The 21,440-nt window shown below is 34.0% G+C and overlaps 2 long non-coding RNA genes across 3 annotated transcripts in view; both read right to left on the bottom strand.

Annotated features, from left to right (window-relative positions):
• The window catches only part of LOC122222408, a 51,083-nt gene that overhangs the window by 27,960 nt on the left and 1,683 nt on the right, over positions 1 to 21,440 (bottom strand). The window contains exon 2 of the long non-coding RNA XR_006203735.1: positions 20,893 to 20,942. This is a non-coding gene — a long non-coding RNA (uncharacterized LOC122222408). The remainder of the gene's footprint in view (positions 1 to 20,892; positions 20,943 to 21,440) is intronic.
• On the bottom strand, positions 3,135 to 8,664 carry LOC122222411. Of its 2 annotated transcripts, none has more exons than XR_006203739.1 (3): positions 8,628 to 8,664; positions 7,414 to 7,504; positions 3,135 to 3,174 (listed from the first exon to the last, which is right to left on the bottom strand). It is a non-coding gene; the product is annotated as an uncharacterized LOC122222411 (long non-coding RNA). The 2 variants fall into 2 exon arrangements; XR_006203738.1 differs by having other exon boundaries at positions 8,572 to 8,629.

Below are 21,440 nucleotides of genomic sequence, written 5' to 3'. Positions count from 1 at the left end.
GCTTGAGCTCCGCATTGGGCTCTGTGCTGACAGCTCAGAGCCTGGAGCCTGCTTCGGATTCTGTGTCTTCCACTCTCTCTACCTTTCCCCTGTTTGCACTCTGTCTCTCTCTCTCAAAAATAAATAAACGTTAAAGAATAAAATAAAATAAAAAAAGAAATAGACTATTACCAGTTAAATTCCCTCTATTGTACCTCCTTACCCTCTACCCAGAGAAAAACCAGTATCCTGAATTTTGTATTAAACATTTCATAGGTTATCTTTATATTTTTACAATCTATGCACAAGTTCTAATACAATACATAACTTCCATGAACTCTTCATGCTACATTCAACACAAATGAAATCTTAACTATATCTATTCTGACTTGCTTCTTATACTAACCAATATACCTTGAGATTTATCTATGTTGATGAATTTGGCTATATGTGTTTCATTAATTTTCTCGTCTCTATAGGAGTTCACAGTATGAATATACTATAGTTTCTTCTTTTATAGCTGATAGATATTCCATTTTTTTCCACTTTTTTGCTACTACTGCGATGTTCTTTAAAGCACTGTTCTTTTTTTTTAGGTTTATTTATTTATTTTGGGAGAGAGAGAGAGAGAACGTGAGTGGGGGAGGGACAGAGAGAGGGAGGGAGAGAGGGACAATCCCAAGCAGGTTTCTCACTGTCAGCGCTGGAGCTCAAATACACAAACTGTGAGATCCTGACGTGAGCCAAAACCAAGTCCAAGAGTGGACCCTTAACTGACAGAGCCACTCAAGTGCCCCTTTAAAGAATTTTTCTAAATGGCTTCTTTGTGTACAGAATCAATAGGATAAATGCCAACTATTAGAATTGCTGGCTAATAAATACAAGCATGTTCAACACTACTTGGTGATACTAGAGCAATCATAATGGACTAGTACAACCTCCAAAATCTTAGTGGCTTAAACATCAAAGTGTATGTTATTGGTGTTACATTTTCATCTTAGATGGGGGTTGAGTAAGGAGAGTTTCTTCCACATCACCTTCCTTCAGCGAAGGAAGTAGCCATGGAAGAGGGGGAAAAAACTTGATCACTCACTCACAGGTTTTAAAGCCTCCCACTTCGAAATGATACTGGTCACATAGTCACACATAACTTCAAAGGGTTGGTACAATTTAAGCATACACCCAGGAAGAGAATAAAACGCATGTATGAACAATCTGAATGTCTATTGATGATGACTACAAATTGTTTGTTCCTTGTTATGATGAGCACTGGGTATTGTGTGCAAGTTAGGAATCACTGAATTCTACTCCTAAAACCAATATTTCAATGTATGCTAACTAGAATTTAAATAAAAATTTAAAAAGAAAAAAATACTGCTAGGGTAATATCTTATTAAATACTAAGATACATTCTACCCTTAAAAAAATAAAGTGACTGCTTCAATTTGCACACCTACAAGAGAGGATGAGAACTCTGTTGCTTCACATTCTGCTAAATCTGATACTGTCAGATATTAAGACTTTTAAAATCTTATGCATATGATCTATCTCAACTGTGGTTTTAATTTACATCTTTTTGATTAGTAATGAGATTTAGCATTTCACAACTTGGTAAGTGCCTTGTACTCATACAAAATTCTTCTTTTGTAAAATTACTTGTTATTTTGTCCATTTTTCTATTGAGTAGTTCAAACTTTTTCTTGTTTCTTTTTAATTCAAGTATAATTAACATACAGTGTTATATTAGATTCAAATATACAATATGATTCAACAATTCTATAGTCAGTGCTTATTGCGATAAGTGTACTCTTCATCCCCTTCACTTATTTCAACCTTCTCCACACCTACCTCCACTCTGACAACCACCAATTTGTTTTCTATATTAAAGAGTGTTTTTTTTGTTTGTGGCTTTTTTTTCTTTCCTTGTTTCTTAAATTCCATATATTAATGAAATCATTTGGTATTTCTTTCTCTCTGACTTATTTCACTTAGCATTATACCCTCTAGATCTTTCCTTGTAAATAGCAAGATTTCTCCTTATGGTATATATATATATATATATATAATAAATATAAATATATATAATATATAATGTAAATTATATACTATATATAATGTAAATTATATATTATATATATTTACATTTTATATATCATATGTTATATTATATATTATATATAATTATATGTAAAATATATAATTACATATAAAAATATAAAATATGTTTTATATATATATATACACACATATATATATATATTAATTCCTCACATTTTCTTTATCCATTCATCTGTCAATGGACATTTAGGTTTCTTTTATATCTTGGCTATTATAAATAATGCTACAATAAACATAGGGGTGCATATATCTTTTCATATTACTCTTTTAATATTCTTTGGGTAAATACCCAGCACGGAATTGGTGGATCATATGGTAATTCTATTTTTAATTTTTTGAAGAATCTTAATACTGTTTTCCACAATGGCTGCACCAGTTTGTATTCCCATCAATAATGCATGAGGGTTCTTTTTTCTCTACATCCTTGCCAACACTTGTTATTTCTAGTATTTTTTATTCTAGCCATTCTGACAGGTGTGAGGTGATAGCTCATTGTTTTGATTTGCATTTCTTTGAGATGTTGAATACCTGAGTGATGTTGAATATCTTTTTGTGTGTCTCTTGACCATGTGTGTGTCTTCTTTGAAAAAATGTCTTTTCATGTCCTCTGCTCATTTTTTAATTGGACTATTTGGGTTTTCTTAGTGTTGAGTTGTATAAATTCTTTTTTTAAAAAAATGCTTATTTATTTTTGAGAGACAGAGAGAGAGAGAGAGAGAGTGCCAGCATGAATGGGGGAGGGGCAGACAGAGGGGGACAGAGGATTCCAAGCAGGCTCCATGGTGACAGCAGCAAGACTCACGCAGGGCTCGAACCTATGAACTGTGAGATCATGACCTGAGCTGAAGTTGGACACTCAACCAATTGAGCCACCCAGGAACCCTGAGTTGTATAAATTCTTTATATATTTTGGATATTAACACTTTACCAGACATGTTAGTTGCAAATATCTTCTACCACTCAGTGGGTTGTTTTTTGTTTTATTGATGATTTCCTTCATTGTGCAAAAGCTTTTTATTTTGATGTAGTCCAAATGGTTTAATTTTGCTTTTGTTTCCCTTGCCTCAGGAGACACATCTAGAAAAACTAACATAGAGAAATCTGTAGCATTTCTATACACTAATAATGAAGTAGCAAAGAGGAATTGAGAAAACAATCCGATTTACAATTCTAGCAAAAAGAATAAAATACCTAGGAATAAACTTAACCAAGGCGGTGAAAACCTGTACTCTAAAAACTATAAAACACTGGTGAAGGAAATTGAAAATGACACAAATAAATGGAAAAACATTCCATGCTCATGGATTGGGAGACCCAATATTGTTAAAATCTCCATAAAATCCAAAGCAATCTCCAGATTTATTACCATCCCTATTGACAACCAAAAGCATATTTCACAAAACTAAAATAAATAATTCTAAAATTTGTATGGAGCCACGAGAGACCTTAAATAGCCAAAGCTATCTTGAAAAAGAACAAAACTGGAGGTATCATGATCTCAGATTTCAAGCTATACTTCAAAGCTGAGTAATAAAAATGGTATAGTACTGGCACAAAAATAGACACATAGATTAAGAGAACAGAGAGTCCAGAAATAAACCCACGCATGCATGATTAATTAATTTATGACAAAGGAGGCAAGAATACACAATGGGAAAAAAGACAGTCTCTTCAACAAATGGTGCTGGGAAAACTGGACAGCTATATGCAAAAGAATGAAACTGAACCACTTTCTTATACCATACACAAAAATAAACTCAAAATGGATTACAGACCGAAATATAAAATCTGAAACCATAAAATTCGTAAAAGAAAACATAAGCCATAATCTTTTGACGTCAACTGCAGAAACATTTTTCCAGTTTGTAAATAGTGGTTTGGAAGAATATATATATATATATATATATATATATATATATATATATATATATTCTGAATATTAATTATTTATTGGTTTTATGTGTTGCAAATATTTTCTCAAACTCTGTGGCTGATGTTTTCACTCTCTTTAAGGTGTGTTTTCATGAACATTTTTAAATATAGGCAAATTTATTAATTGTTTATTTTATTACATTTTTCATGTCTTTTTAAGGAAATCTTCGCATACCTGAAGAAATAAAGATATTTTACATATTATCTCCTGTTTAATAGCTTTGTCTCTCATCTGTATGCCTTCAATCCACTAGAATTGATTTTAGTGTAGAGTGTGACATAGAGCTCCATTTTTACTTTGTTACTTCTATATGTGTAATTGTACATGAATCAGCCAAGTGGCTCTCAGCTGGGGCGGGGAGGGAGTTTTGCCTTCTAGAAGACGTTTGACAATGTCTGGAGACCATTATATTTGTCACAATGGGAAAGAGGGCACTTCTGGTATGAAGTGGGTAGAGATCAGGGATGCTAATAAAAAAAAAAATCCTTCAATTCACTGGACAGCCCCCAACATCAAAGAATTATACTATCCCATTATTAACATGGAGAATTATTAATATCATATCATATCAATATCCCATTATTGACATTGAGAAACTCTGGATTAGATTATCCCAGTGGTTACCAACAACAAACAAATCTTTTGACAATAAAGGTTACTTCTCCCTCCCATTCATGTCAATTGAGGACTGGCTAATGTTCTATTCTCCAGCATGGATCACTGCCAATCTCATTAGCAGAGGGGAAAAGGGAATGCAGTCATAGCATATATGCAGTGGTTCTGCCAGAGGAGTCACACAGCTCTTCCTCTCAAAATTTTTTTGGACAAAATCAGTGGTCTAAGTTTCCGTCAAAGGAGCTACAAAATAGGGCAAATTAAACCCAAGCTAAACATAAAAAAGAAGATAATAAAGATAAGAATGAAACCCAGTGAAACAGAAATTAGCCAAACAATATAAAAAATATATCAAGTGAAAAGCTATAGTTTGGAAAGATCAATAAAATTGATAAATCCATAGATACAAAAGAAAAAATAAAGAAGCCACAAATTATTAACATAAACAATGAGAGAGGGAACACCATCATAGACCCTAAAGATATTAATAGGACAGTAAAAAAATATTATGAACAACTTCATGTCAATAAATTCAATAACAAACAGAATGGGCAAACTCCTTGAAATTCCAAACTCCTTGATATAACAATAAATTTCAAGAGTCTGAATAGCTTTAGATCTCCCCAAAAGTTAATTAACAACCTTTTACAAAGAAACTCCAGGCTTAGAGAGCTTTAGAGATGAATTCTGTCAAACACTTAGGGATGAAAGAACACTGACCATACACAAAATCTTTCAGAACACAGAAAAGTAGGTAATACTTTCCAACACATTTTATGAGGCTGGTATTACTCTGATACTGAAACCAGACAAAGATATTATAAAAACTGAAAATTAAAGGCCAATATAACTTATGAATATAAACACAAATATCCTTAATATAATATTAGCAAATAATTAGTAATAATTTCCTTCCATTCTAGTTAATACTTAGTTCACCTATAGTTGTAACTAACATAAAGGAAGTAGGGGGGAGGATTTTACTTGTGCCTTTGTGGATGTGTAGAAAAATGGGGTCAAAAAGGGTCAAGGTCAGGCTAGAGGATGTAGAGGAAGGAAGTAAAATGGGACAATGAGGTGAGTATAATAAATAATGATAAGAAGGGCCCAAACAGCACAAAGAAGAAAGCAATGGACATTTTGTTGACTCCTTCAATATGCCAAAAGAAGGAATCAGTTCACCTTTCCCTCACAGAGGAAGTGGTAGTTTAGGGATATTATTGGAGACAAAGCTTGACTCTAAAGTCCTGAAAGTTGTGTTCCTGTGTATAGGATATTTATTATTTGGGGAATACTGGTGGATAGAGCCTTGCAGTGGTTTTATTGCCTATATATTAACTAATAACAATATATACATACTAATACATGGTTACTATTTAGAAAATTCATAAAGCATATATTAGTGATTAGTTTACATAATAATCTCTTGATTTTGAGATCTCACATACATATGATAATTTAGTGCTTCTTACTATTTTGACAGTGTTAAAAATGATTAAAGACAATTTAGGTGATACAAACTATTGAACACTTGGTAAGGCAACTAATTTCAGAGAACTGCAAAAAGGGATGGAAGGCAGAAAACTTTTACAAGAGAAGAATGACCAACAAGGAAGAGAAAAATAGAAAATATTTGATTGGCTGGGGCCATATATTCAACCTTGTTTAGGGTGAGAAGATGTAGAGTTGGCTTGGCATTTAGGGATTGGTGGGCTGGATGTAGTGCATTCCTGGTCAAGCAGAGCATTTATAGGGGTACAGAAGTTCAGTTTCAGTTTGCTCACATGGCACTCTAGACAGAAGCAGAAGAGGGACCATCTTGGGCCTAGAAATTGTTTCAACAACAGCCTGCTATTTTTGAAATTTGAATTGTATACTAAGTACGCTATCTAAAATTTGTTTAAAACTTCACCTTTCATCCTTTTAACTACAAAATTACAAGCATCTGTGTGAATATAGTTTCTCATACTATATGGATTATAGAACGATGTAGTAATAGTAATAAATCTATCCGTTTACCAAATGTGGAGGCTTGTGTAGATTTAGTTCTAAGATGATGACAAGCACTGATCTAAAAATGGTAAAATAAGGGCTACCCATCATAATGTAGCTGGCTTAAGTATAGCATAAACCTTGCAAATTTGACTCCTCCTCCTCCTGAGTAGCTTGCATTTGTCTTCCTTATGGTTAGTGTATACCCCAAACCTCTTGAGTTCTCACATACTACAGATGAAATCGATAGGTAATTAAATAGTAGCAGTGACTCATTTAAAAAATATTTACCAAACACATATTCTGGCCATGTAGTGTGCTAAGAAATGAAAATGCAACATGACCTAGTTAGATATAAGCCTTGGATTTCATAACCTCACAGTGCAAATTAATTAAAATGTCTAACACATATTCTGTGAAGCCCTCTGAAACAACCTGTACTGCATCTACTGGCCAGGCCAATGTAACTTTTTGATGGTATTTGAATCAGAACTAGGAAAAAGAAGCAGCCTTATAAGACACCATAGTGAAGTGATTTTCATATTTGTACATCTGGTTAGGAACATCTCAAGATGTCTTGTTATCTCCAGCATCACCACCAAATCTCAAAGCAAAATAAAACAGAACAAGTAAACAAACAATGAAACCCCCCAAAAACTAATTATCTATGCCAAGTGACCTATTCAGGAGGCTGGGAAATATTTGTTATAATACCAAACAAAAGGTATTTTTACAATTTCTGGACGATGCAATTCCAAAAAGCTTGGAATATCTACCTTAAGGTCTCTATCTTCATTTTCTTCTATATAAACTTCCATGGACACAATGCATTATTTCCTATTCCTCCATTCATCTGAGATTTCTTAGCTGAAAGAGCACAAATATGGCTAAGGCATCAAGATAATTTCCTGGTTTAGCTGGTTGTAGATTTCTCTTTCAGAATTAAACATATTGTAAGAAAGGAGGAAGAAAAAGGAAAAGAAAAATGATCCTAGTTTTAAGTAAAATGTTCGCTAATCCTCTAAGTATTTTTATCTTGTGCTAATTGGTTATTGAACAATATTTTGCAAACCTATGACTCCTATTATCTTCCATAAGAGCTGAGATTCTGCATACACTTGATTTGAATATTTGAGCCTGTATATATTTTTATCATTTCAAGGTTATGTTAATTAAATGTGTCACTCACTAAATTTTAATACATCGGTGGCCAGCAATACTTGCCTTTGTGTTGTCATATTAATTTTTTTTGGACTTTGCTTGAGTAAAAAATTTTGGGGGGATTTCTCAATTTTAAATTTATAAAGCTATAAATTAATAAAATTATACATGTGTAAAGCTGTAAGTTTATAAAATAAAGTTCCTATTATAAAAAGAATTATAAAATTAGCAGAAAAGATAATATTTTAAAAAATCTATTATTACAAGTTTCAACTTGTCTTTGTGAATCAGGATTTTCTTGCTACTCTGCCACCAAATAAAGAAATAAATCAGATGCTAAACCTGTTATTAAAAACCCCTAATTTCAAATCTTTATATCAACCAATAGTTTAATTTTTAATAAAATTAAATTTTAATAAATAAATAATTTTTATTTATTAAAATAAATGTGGTAAATTTAATTCATATAGTAAATTCATATTAATAAAAGGCTCTTTCCTTCCATTTTATAAAAGGATTATATATTTATTGGGAAAGGATTCTACTTAAAACCACAACCTATATTATATAGTATATCTAGCTTAGCTTTTATTTTCAGTGGTTGGATACCTGAACAGCTTTCTGTCAGGGTAGAATATTTGAGGAACTATAATTATTATTTAATGTTGCTTATGAAGTTACAATGAAGATATTATGTCTTTTTAATTGGCATACAAAATCAAATTGAAAAACTATAATAATATTTTTCTGTATTATATCTATAAAGTACATACAATGCAATTCTTGTCTATTTGGAAATTACACCAATCAAAGGTTGATATTCACTCACTTTAGAAGGCTTGAAGAGGGGTGCCTGGGTGGCTCAGTTGGTTACGCGTCCGCCTTCAGCTCAGGTCACAATCTCATGGTTTGTGACTTCAAGTTCCACGTTGGGCTCTGTGCTGACAGCTCAGAGCCTGGAACCTAGTTCAGATTCTGTGTATCCCTCTCTTTGCCCCTCTCCCACTTGCACTCTGTCTGTCTCTCTTTCTCTCTCTCAAAATAAAATAAAAACATTAAAAAAAACTTTAAAAAAAATTGAAGAAATTATGCTAAATTTGGGTGACAAGAAATACAAATTCTTTATAATAAATCCAGATTAAAAGGGTTTTTTTCTTTATTTGTTAAAGGTTTATTTATTTCGAGGGATAGCAAGCCTGGGTGGGGGGATGGGGGTGGGCAGAGAGACAGAGGAGAGAGGATCCCAGGCAGACATTGCACTGTGAGCACAGAGCCTGACGCAGGGCTTGATCTCACAATCCTGTGAGATCATGACCTGGGCCAAAATCAAGAGTCAGACATTCAACCATCTGAGCCTCCCAGGAGCCCCTGAAAAGTTTATTTTAATTCAATATTAAGAGTCTTACCAAATGGGGGTAAACATATTGGCTGAAATCCCAGGCAGGTAACAAAATGAGTGCAGTAGTCCAGTATAAGTGTAAATGATGGGAACCAGAGGAGGGCCCCATGCCTATGTCCTATCTAAAGGGACAATTGCTATTTAGCTTTGGCCAATCATTGCTACATGGAAATGTGGCACCAAAGTTACTAGAACGTGATTTTTCAAAATGACACTGAAAAACCTATTTTTTTACAACATGAAACCTATTTACTTTTAATTTTTTTTGAAGTTTGCTCATTTTTGAAAGAGAGAGCATGTGAGCAGGGGAGGGGCAAAGAAAGAGGGAGACAGAACTTGAAGCAGGCTCCAGGCTCTGAGCTGTCAGCACAGAGCCCGACGCGGGGCTTGAACCTATGAGAACCGTGAGATCATGATCTGAGCCAAAGTCAGAAGTTTACCGATTGAGCCACTCAGGCACCCCCAAGTCTATTTACTTTTAAATGCTGGATCCCAAATGGAAATACAGTTCTGGCAAAATAAACAAGGCAGTCAGTCTGTAACCTCTCAACTATATAAATCAAGCTCAATTCTTTCAAATTTCAAAATTTATTTTGCATGAATCACAGGGATTCATGTAAGTCTCTATTACAAAAGAATACATTCACTATTTAAAACCATGTAAAGAATTTAGGCTCACAAATAAAATGTAAAGCCACTTGAAACTTTATATATTCTTTAAAAATATGTATTTCAGTACATTTTATTCTTCTACCTTTGGCTACCAGTAATACATTAAAAGTCTATACGGGAATATTCTCTCCAAAAGTAATAGATTTAAACTTAATTTAACTATTTAACTCCTTAGAAAATAAAGAGGCATTTCCTTGACTTCTTAATCATATTTCATAGTGTTTTCAAATCACTCTTACAGAAAGCCAGAAACATAAGGATTCTTAAAAACAATTTAATAAAATCCTTTATGTTTTGGATGAATAATATCCAGAAAGGGCCAGTGCTTGTCCAGTATTATAGATTGTTAACAGCAGAACTAAAAATACTTTCAAAGAACATAAAGTTAAGAGGTAACATTTAATACTCCAAATTGAGAATGTGAACAGACAGAAGTACAGAAAGCATGTGAAGAAACACAGCACATGTAGTAAATTAAAATATAATAGTGGTGTACATGCACACACACCTGAGTGAAATTTACTAGGTCTAACTAAATAAGCTTAGTCTTATTTTTAGTGGACATTCACTAGTATCTTTATGGCTGGTAAAAGAGTTTCCAAGTTGTTAACTTAGGAAAGAATTCTGGATGGGTGCCATTTGTGAGCGTCTGGGGGAATTTCAAAAAGACTTGTGGCAATGGACAGAGCTGGTGTCCAAACCTTCAGTAGTAATTAAACTTAGTATCTGTCATTTATCTCTGTTTTGCAAATAAGCTGGGAACTCAGAGATTTCTCATCGACAGAAAAATAGGAATTTAGTGGGCAGTTCAATATATAAAAGGTTTTAGAAACTGTAAAAGATGAGAACTCTGCTTCTAACTGTCAGAAGAGCTGACAGGATTCAGACAGATTCCAGCAGGGAATGATGGCATTTTCTATCAGAATCACAGAGCTGCTGCAGAGACCAGGACTGGATATTAATGTAGCCAGTATGAATTTGCTCCACATACTAAGTAGCATGCTTCTTTTGTCCTAAAACAAGCCAAATACTCACCATGTGGAGTTGTACAGAATTATATTTGTTGTATTTAATGGAAAGAGCTATCTTCCTTCCTAGGAATATCTAAGGATCTGGTGGGCATATAGTTGCTATCTGTCCAGAAGTTGGGGGCATGGGATGTGGGCTGGTCTTTATGTTATGGCAGTCATTATCTTCTTATGTTCCATGATAATGTTATTGCATTTCATCTTCTGCTGTATGCTGGACACTGATCCACTGACACTCTCAATAAGCTTGCATGGTTACACCACTCATTGAGCGCAGGCTCAGCTGTCGAGACCTACAGGACTGCCCTGTAGGCTGCAATGCTGAGTGGTTAGTCTTTCACAGCATCACTTAGTCATTCTCCATTAAGAGAGCTGCATGCAAGAGGACTCTGACATTTTACAACTCTCTCTGTATCTCGGATACAGTCACTTTCCCCTTCTCAACTCTCAATACCAACATTTCTCTCCTTCTTTTGAACGAGTCTCTCTTGCCTTAAAAATTCTTGGGTGTTCCGGGGTGCATGGGTGGTCAAGTCAGTTGAGATCAGGCTTCACTCAGGTCATGATCCTGCAATTCGTGAGTTTGGGCCCCACGTCGGGCTCCCTGTCAGCATGGAGCCCGCTTCAGATCCTCTGTCCCCCCCTCTCTCTGCCCCTCCCCAACTTGTGTTCTCTCTCGGAAAAAAAAAAAAAAAATTAAAAAAAAAAAAACCACAAAACCTCTTGGGTGTTTCTTCTCCAGTTACCTAACAAAACAATTGTTGTATTAGGGACCTGAAACAGAAACTTTTACATCGTCCCACTTAAAGCAGAAACTTCAGATTCAGAATACTAAGTCTTGGCTATCTTCTGATAGGAAAAAAATCTCTCTCATCTTTAGAGTATCCTATATTCCAAGGTGATACAAAGCAGATAATAGCCCAATAAATTCCTAACACACAAATTCAGGTAAAGGAATTCAGTTTCATTTAAGATAGAACTAACTTTATAGCTGGTCAGTAAAAATGCTTCAGACAAACGCATGATGTTTGGGTCAGGGGTGAGGTGTAAGGTTGTGTTAATAATATAAGCAATTACAATCTTTGAAATTAGTTAGGGAAATATGGGGCCATGTCCTGGCCCAAAGATTTGGTTGAAACATAAAAATTATAGCTTGGGACTGTGTGTGGGGTGGGGCAGAGAGCAAGAAGTAAACCTGAATATTAAACTGAGAAATTTATTACCTAGCTGTGGGGATATCTCAGATCTATCTTCAGCTAACAACACCTGGATAAACATGCCACCATGGAATATTTGAAGTAAGAAAAAGGGGAGCAAGCCCTGGTGTTTCATAAACATACACTAACTAAGCCATTTTATGGATAAAATTCATGATACAGGGAACACTTCAAACTTTTATTTTTCTATGCTTTCTGTTTTTTCTTTTCTTAAGTTTCCTACAAGTTCTATTAGAAAAATTCCAATTTTTCCTTAGTTTAGGGGGCAAAATGTCTTCTGAGACCAAAGCCTAGGCATAAAGAAAATCTGAGTGTTCATGAAGTTGAAGCATGGTGGTAGTACCATTCATTTTGGCTTAGCACTGTAAGAAGAACTAATGGAACAAAGAGGTGAAAATCCAGAATGAGAAAGTTTGGAACACTTGAAATATTTGTCCCTCAGCACCATACGATTTTCCCTCATGTGGGATAGTAGGGCTTCTGGAAAGTGGAAGATAAAGAGAGTCATTTTGTAGGCTCTGAAATATACTATGTATATGGATATTGATAATTCTGTTCAATCTAAAAGAGAATCTTGCCATCTACTTCCTTATGTTTCTCTTCCTTCTCTATCCTCCTCCTCAGGTACCAATAAACTCTCCTAAATTTTAATTAAAAAATAAATTATTGTTAATATTCAGGTCATTAGGAAGTTATAACTATGACCCTCTGGCTTCTCATGTCTTCCACAATACATGACAAGAATAGTTAACACTGTGCTGGGACAACCGAATTTCCACAAGTAAAAGAATAAAGTTGGAAACCTACTTCATATCATACACAAAATTAACTCAAAATAAATCAGTGATGTAAATATAAGACATAAGATAAAATTCTTAGAAGAAGACATAGGAGTAAACCTTCATGACTTCAAATTTTGCAGTTGATTCTCAGATATGACACCATAAACAGAAACAAGAAAAGATAGGTAAGTTGGACTTCATCAAAATTGAAAACTTTTGCATATCAAAGGACAGTACTAATGAACTGAAAAGACAATTTTACAAGATGAGAAAGAATATTTGTAAATGATATATCTGGTAAGGGACTAATATGCAGAGTATATAAAGAACACTTACAACTCAACAACAAAAATAAAAATGTGCAAAGGACTTGAATAGACATTTTTTTCAAAGATTACAGAGGCTATACCCATGAAATGCATAATTTCTGAAAGGAAATGTAATATACTTTTCCTTAAATATTTTTATTAGGAATTAAAAGCTAAATAGAAACATTGTATGTGAGTGGGGTGGTGTATATGTGTATATAGTATTCTTTGTTCTATCATTGTAGAATATCTACATAAATATGATAAATATGCTCTCATTCAGCATATAGGCTATATACTTTTTGTTCAATAAACAAATGCTTATTATATTTCTAGTATAATGTTTTTGAGGTTCATCCATGTTGTAGTATGATTAAGTACTTCATTTCTCTTTATGCTTAAATAATATTCTATTGTTGAATGGTATATATGTTACATGATGATACAAAATTTTGTTATTCCTTCATTAGTTGAAGATTTGGGTTGCTTCTACTTTTTGGCTATTGTGAATAATGCTCCTATTAGAACTTGTGTAAAGGTATTTGTTTGAAACCTGTTTTCTTTTGGATAAGTACATATCTAGGAGTGGAATATCTGGGTCATATGAAAATTCTATGTTTAGCTTTTTGAGGAACAACCCAACAGGGTGGCTAAAATTCACAGTGTAACAGAGTACTGAGAGAAAAGAGCCACAGAAATAGACCTTCAGAAATATGAAAGGTTCTCCTTGGGTCTTCAGTTGAATACTAACCAGCAGATGCACTGAAGGAAACTACGTAAGGAAACTAGGTACAGGGCCTGGTGCTCACACAGAGCTGGGACTAGTTCCTGCTCCTTGTACCTGGAATGGAAAACCTCATAATTCACTGTGCATCAGCTAGAGTATTAAGAGGGTTTTGCCTAAGTTGTGGGACAAGATTATCCCTAGATTAGGTGGTGATTCGGTCCTACCTCATAAAGCAAAACTCCAAAATATTGGACTGTTTCCAATAACCACATTCAAGGACAAAGCTCAAAAATATTTGTAGAAATGAAACACAAAAACACCCAGCATACAACACGGTAAAATTAATAAAGCTTGACATCTCACAAAAATTACCAGGCATGCAGAAAAGCAGGACAGTATAATTATATTGAAAAGAAAAAATAATCATATCAGGAATGACACATACTATAACCAATAAAGATATTAAAATAATAATTGTAACTGTCTTCCATATGTTCCAGAATCCACAGGATTTATTCAACATATTAAGTGGATACTTGGAAGATATAAAAAAAAAAATCTAACCTTAATTTCTGGAGATGGAAACTATAATGTCTGAAATGGGAGGTCTACTAAAATCTTACTTGATTCATATATGTGGAAAATTCTATGTGTAGTGTCCTGAAATTTGACTTGAACCACCAAAATGGAGTGTCATGGCCCCTCACTCAAATTCTGGACTTGAGTCAATTTACAAATCCAAGAGGGAGAACTTGAGAAAGGACCCTGCTATATTATAAGTCTTTTTACTATAAAATTTTTATATTGTGTGACAATGAGCTCAGACTCATGGAATTCAGCTGGCTTGACAGGACTGTGGATTGCCCTTTTGAAAACTCAATCATGGTATCAGCTAGGTGGCAATACCTTGTGAGACTGGGGCAATGTCCCCTAGGTTGTGGTCCATGCTCAAATCAGACTTAACATATTGGTGCTCTTTCTCCCATAATCAGGATTTATAGATCTTTAAGTTGTAAATCCAAGGGCTGGAAATGGGAGTGGCTCCTCTTATGATTGCCCTTGGTCTAGAGGTCTTATTGTTATTCCTTCATTAGTTGAAGATTTGGGTTGCTTTTCCAAAGAAAAGAATGCATCCACCAGACAACAGAATAAAGAATCTATTGAACTAGAAGTTGAGGCTGCCATCTGGCCACCTTGGGCTCCTCGAGCCTCTGAATCAACAGGATGAGAAAGGAATTACTGTGCTGGCTGTGGTGACTGATCCTGTCTCTCAAGGAAAATTGGGTGCTATTATACAATGAGGGTAAAGAGGATTTTTCTTAAATACAGGAGAATCCCCTAGGAGATCCCCCTAGGGCATCTCTTTCAATTCTCATGTCCTTTGATTAAAGTCAGTGGAAAGCTACAATGACTCAATTCAGGTAGGATTTCTAATAGCTCCAGAAACTTCAAGAATTAAGATTTGGGTCATCCCAGGTGGCAAAGACCCAGAACCAGGTAAGGTGCTTGCTGACAGCAAAGGGAATACTGAAAAGGTAGAGAGAAGGCTCCCACGCGGGGCTCGAACCCATGAACTACGATATCATGACCCCAGCTGAAGTTTGACAGTTACTGAGTGAGCCACCCAGGCACTCCTAAAGATTTTGTATCCTCTCCTGGGGAAAGAGGTTGGAGGGCTAGCATGTTTTTAGTCTTACAGGGGATAGTTCATTCTGTTATATCATTATTTGCAATATGCTATGATTTTGTTAGTGTATTTATTTGGTGATTGAAAGTGGTTTAAGAAGCTGTGTATGGTGTCAAGGTGAAAAAGAGTTGTCTGTGATGGCTTTGTGATATGTCAACTTAGGTTGAACTACATTTCTCAGAATTCCTTGTCTAGTATGTTTCTAGTTAGGGTAGTCTACAAGGAATATTATTTGGTGACAGTTGGAGGACAGAGAGGAAGCAGCAGCCACTTTGCAGCATATACACAACTTCCTCCAGCTATTCAATCAAGCAATAGTCTAGGGCCTGATGTGAATGGATTTTGGAGATGTGATTAGAGTTCTAATTTCCAGTTAACCAAAAGGGAGATTACCATAGGTGGGCCTCATTTAATCAGATGGTAGCTATCAAAGCAACTAGGTCTCTGAAAATCAGAAACTTAAAGCAGTTGGGCCTGCAATTGCTCTCCCTGTATTTTCCCTTCCTGAGTGACCATCTGTGGACTTTGGGCTTGTTTAGCCAGAGCCCACAGCTGTGTGAGCCAATTCCCTTAGTATCACTATCACTATCTATCTATCTGTGTGTGTGTATAAAATAAAAATTTTTTAACTATATATCCTAGTGGTCTGCTTCTCTGGTTGAAGCTTGACTGATAGAGAATTAAAAGAGATTTAAGTAACATATGAACCAGTTGTATTTATTGGGTAGAGGTTTAAACAAAATGTAAAAAAACGTTGTAAGACCATTGAAAAAAAATTAAACACAGACCAGACACTTGATAGCATTAAGGAGTTTTTGCCAATTATTTTCAATATAATAATGGTATTTTGGAGATTTACAAAGGATATAATGTTTTCAGAATAAAAATGTAATATTAGATAGTTAGAATTTGCTTCAAAATTACCCCAAGAAAGAGGTGAAATGAAATAAGATTGACCAGGAGTTTACAGTTTTGAAGGTGGGTATACAGTACATGGGATCCATTATACTCTATCATCTCCTCTTGAATAATTATGAATTTTCCATTATAAGAATGGAAGTTTAAGAAAAAAACAGTTGTCTTAAAGCCCCCAATTTGACCTTGAGAAGAAAAGGCTAAGTAAAGGCACATTATGCATTACTACTTTTTCTACTCCCACTACAGACATTAGATAGAACTGGTATACCAGCCTGTTCTCCTCTCTCTCTCTCTCTCTCTTTCACACACACACACACACACACACACACACACACACACACACACTTCTTTCTACACCAAATGCACATAAACATCCATATATAAAACGTAGGTTTGTTAATAAGTAAGCTCTATGCATTCTCAATTACACAAAATAAACATGGATAAAATAATATAGAATTACATGAAGTCAGTTAAACACTTCTGACCTACCATAGAAATGCTTACAGAGTGAAACCAAAAGATTAAATAGCAAGGCAGAATCTGGCAAGGTAGAGTATGGTAATGCATTTTTTTTTAATATACAAGGAAACCAATTTCTTCTTGTACTTATAAACACATGTAACATTATTATAAGACAAATGGAACTTTCTATTACTTGACCTATAATAAACAGTGGAAATAGAAAACAACATTAGAAAGAAGCCTTGACCAGAGACATTAAAAGCTTGTCTGGAAGTTAAGAAGGACTAAGACTTATTTTAACAGTAGGAAATAAACCCAGAGAAAATGTGAATAATCCATAATGTAAACAATTCTCTGATGCTGTATGTGGGTCCAATGTTTATCATCTGAAGATGTATTTCGTTATATTTATAATGTCTCATTTATTATTTCTTCAATTCACTTCATCTTGCTACATACAGTACTTTCGAAGAAGACTTGTCCTATCAAAATGATTGTTTCCATGTTAAAATGTGAAAAAGTAAAATTTAAAACTCTATCCTACTACTTTCTACCTCTGTTCTTGATCTCTGGTCTTAGCTACAGCTAAGAATAGTATAGGTAGGGAATTAAAACACCATGAAGAGTAGAGGATATGGGGATGTACAAATTTTTTATACTACAATGCAATATGAGTGAACTATGATAAACATTTATATTACACTTGGGGAAATTGACATATAAAAGAATCCGATGAATAAAAAATATTTTATGGTTTATAATTAGCAGGCTAAAACAAAAAGTCAAAGCTCTTGAGTATTATTAAGGTGACCATATAATTTACTGTTCAAACTGGGGCAATTCTGAAGGTGTTGAACATTGCTCTGGAGCATATGGCCTAAGCCAGGACCAGAGCAAACGGAGACTCAAGATCACTCCAGGCATTATAAGAATAAATGACATTGATTCTTCAGATGAAGATGTTTTATGCATGTAACAGATAAGTAATTTCAACTTAGTTGATATAATATATGAATATTAATTATGGTTTCCTTAATTTTCTTTTGAAGTTCTTGTTTTTCTTAATTTTTTCTGTTTATCACTCTATCCTCTTTATCATTTACTGTTTTACTCCAGCAATTCTTCATATTCAAATGGCTTAAAAGATGAAATGGTCACATTTTGAATTGTGGTGCCAGTAAAATATCTTTAACTATAGACTTCAATGAATGATTGCTTTTAAAATGCAAAAACATAGAGAATATATCAAATATACTCTTTACCGTACCAAATTGTTTTCCTTGGTATATTATTTTCCATTGTGTCTAAAGCACATCTTCAAAATGTGTATTATTAACAGATTTAAAAATACATGTTAATGCACACAGTATGTATTTTGATGTTGACAATTTTCTTTATAAGATTCTATGAATGGTCATAAACATACTGAGATAGAAATTGGTTTTTAGAGATGTAAAGAACATCTACCAACTCTCCCATTTTACAGATTAAGAAACTGAAAATCAGAGCAGGCAAATGAGTTACTCTAGGCCACAAAATTAGTAGGTAGAAGAGTCAGAACCAGATTATCAGTTCAAGGTTCTTTATTTTTAACTTTTTATTTTGAAATAATTCAAAAAGTTGCAAAGATTAAAAATTCCCTTATAGCCCTCATGCGGATTCTCCTAACACTTATCTTTTACATAAACATGTACCAATTATCACCAGGTTCTTTTTATTGCACTGTGTAAGTGTGAGTTCAGGTTTATTGTCTTTAAGGTAAGTGTGGAAAGATGTATTTCATAATATGTAGAAAAATGCTAGAAAAATTATTCATCTATTACAGACCAAGGAAATATATTCAGTGCCAAAAAATTTAGGATTCTTTCTAACATTAACATATCTCTTTATCTACCGGGATGACATAATCGCAACTGGAATATTAAGGCTTGGGGACTTTTTGGAATAATGCTAATAACACATTTATGTTTCTATATAAATTAGGGTGAGCTTTCATATACTGTTTCATAAACATATTCACCAACTGTGAATTTATGTGATTAAATACATAAACATAAAAGCTGTTTGAATTTTTAAGAAGATAAAGTTTAACAAATCATTTTCTAAGAAGTGCAATCTCAGAAAAGTATTTCTAATCAATATGTCTATTTATAGAACTTGTTATACAACCCCAAGATGTGGGATTAGGTGATAAACTCTTCAGTATATACTTGCTCCTATTTTCTTTGTGGTGCATTGGATGAAAAAATAATCAGAATATGTACATTGATTCTTCATGTCTTATATCTTAAAAAATTAAAATGTATTTTTTAAAAACAGAAAAAAAAGCCCAAATTATTCAATCTTCTTATAATCAATGGTTACAATATTTGGATTGTGAAAATTATAAAATCTTAATTTCCTCAGTATCTTAAGCTTCCCATATTCTTTCATATTTATTTGATCTTTCCAAAAATGCCGTGCATTAACAGTTTTCTCATTTTCCTTTTTCCTACATTTATGTTGATATTTGTAACAAACTGTTATTGCCCAACCCATATCTCCTTGCCCTACCGTTTCAGAGCACACTGGCCTGATTTTCCATAAAGGTGGGGGATGTGTCCACAGCAGGGTGTTAATTCCCTAGCATTGCCAGCCTGTGTAAGGGCAGAACAGATTCCAGCTGCCAGAGAAAGTCCTCAGAAAAAGATGCAGCTCTGGCAATTGGAAGACTGGCCAGCAAGCATTGAATTCATAATGTACCCAAGGAAAAGACCTCCATCAATGACTGAAGGGAGTTGGTGCATATATATCTGAGTTTTCTCACATTTTGAGTGGGTTAATTCTGAAGCTACTGTTTTAAATGGTTTCTTAGGAATCCCAGTGAGATTAAGCTCTGTTTGCTCACAATGTAACTTGCTTGGGTAATTCACCCTTCATTGCCTTCCTTCCATTCCCTGTCTCACTTCCCCAAATCCCTACTGTTTCCTGAAATCACTTTCTAAAATACACTATTTGCACTTGAATCCTTAACTCAGGATCTGATTTCAGCAGAACACAAACTCAGAAAAGTTTCCTAAAGCATAGACTGAAAAGATACTCATGTAGAGGGGATATTTATGTTCTATAGTTAACAGGATTTATTGTAGGAAAGGCAGGAGGATGGGGACAAATGGGTTTAGGAATATTTGTGGACATCAACTACCTGCGTTTTCTCCACAAAGCCAATCATTATTACTGAAAATAGATTATCTTGTGTCCATATTACTCAGACTAAAACTCAGGAAGAAAAATAACCTTACTGAAAGTCAATAAAGACTAGGAATTTTGTTCTTCAAATTAATATCATTTTCTATCAGAGTTGCTTATATTCATAACTCATCAACTAAGCAATGAAAAGTATACACGTTCTCTTGTATCTTATGGTATTAGAAAATAACATTAAATTTGCAGTGCCAATTGTTTGGTTACTTAAGAAAATAAAATATTTCTTTTCAGAGAATTAAAAGGTCAAATATTTCTATTATATTTTTCAAAAAGTTCATTCAAGCAGTTTATTTGTACCCTAAGAGGTACAGCATACTATAAAGTGGGAGCTGCTTTTTAAAAATTTCCTCAGTTTTTTTAGCTGGTAAAAAAATGCAGGACAAGAGATCAAATGTTTATGTCTGTTTAACCAGAATGGTGGAGGTATATAGTGTGAAATGGAGAAGTATCCTTTCTTAAAGAACAAGAAAATACAAGAGAATAAAGGCTGGAATGTACTCTCTGATAACCTTCATGACCAAATCATAATCATAGCTAACTGACCCTTTGAAGTCTGAGCAGGTCTTAGGATAGTCTGTGTAATTCCTGGCATGCCATAGTTAAATAAATTATTGGTAAGCATGCTATCCACATTTAAAATCATACCTTCTGCTCCTAGGCCCCATGGAATGGTGGGTAATATTTAAATATTAAGTCTGAAGAAGGAAATAAGAGAAAGGTCAAATAAATAACATAAGAATACAGTGTCACGACTCTCAGTAAGCTTAAGTCTATAAGGCAATTTAACTTAGCTCACTTTCAATTTAACTTACACATGGCAATGACAGATATTTTCTAAGATATTTTAAACATATTTTACTTATTTTTAGAAATTTGGTAACGTCAGTTTCCAATTCTCAGTCTTTTCCAAATTCAAAACTACATGATACTGAATACTTTGTCCAAGCTTTAATACAATATAGCTTTGAACTATTTTCATTTTTGTATTATCTTTGTCTCCTTTTACTGTTTTAGAACAATATAGTAGCAAACTCCAGCCCTTTTCCAATTTTTTATTTAAAAACATCCTTGCATATTTTTGGTACACTTCACAGAACACTTTGATTACACAATGTCTGGCATCAGCTTTTTCTATCTTGACTACCACATCCTTATTCCAAACCCTGATTTTCTTTCATCGCAGCTCATTTTTT

The sequence above is a fragment of the Panthera leo genome, chromosome B3, assembly GCF_018350215.1.
Source record: "Panthera leo isolate Ple1 chromosome B3, P.leo_Ple1_pat1.1, whole genome shotgun sequence".
In the NCBI taxonomy this organism is placed as follows: Eukaryota; Metazoa; Chordata; class Mammalia; order Carnivora; family Felidae; genus Panthera; species Panthera leo.
Note: the sequence above shows the minus strand (reverse complement) of the source record. Positions and strands in the feature narration are given on the sequence as shown.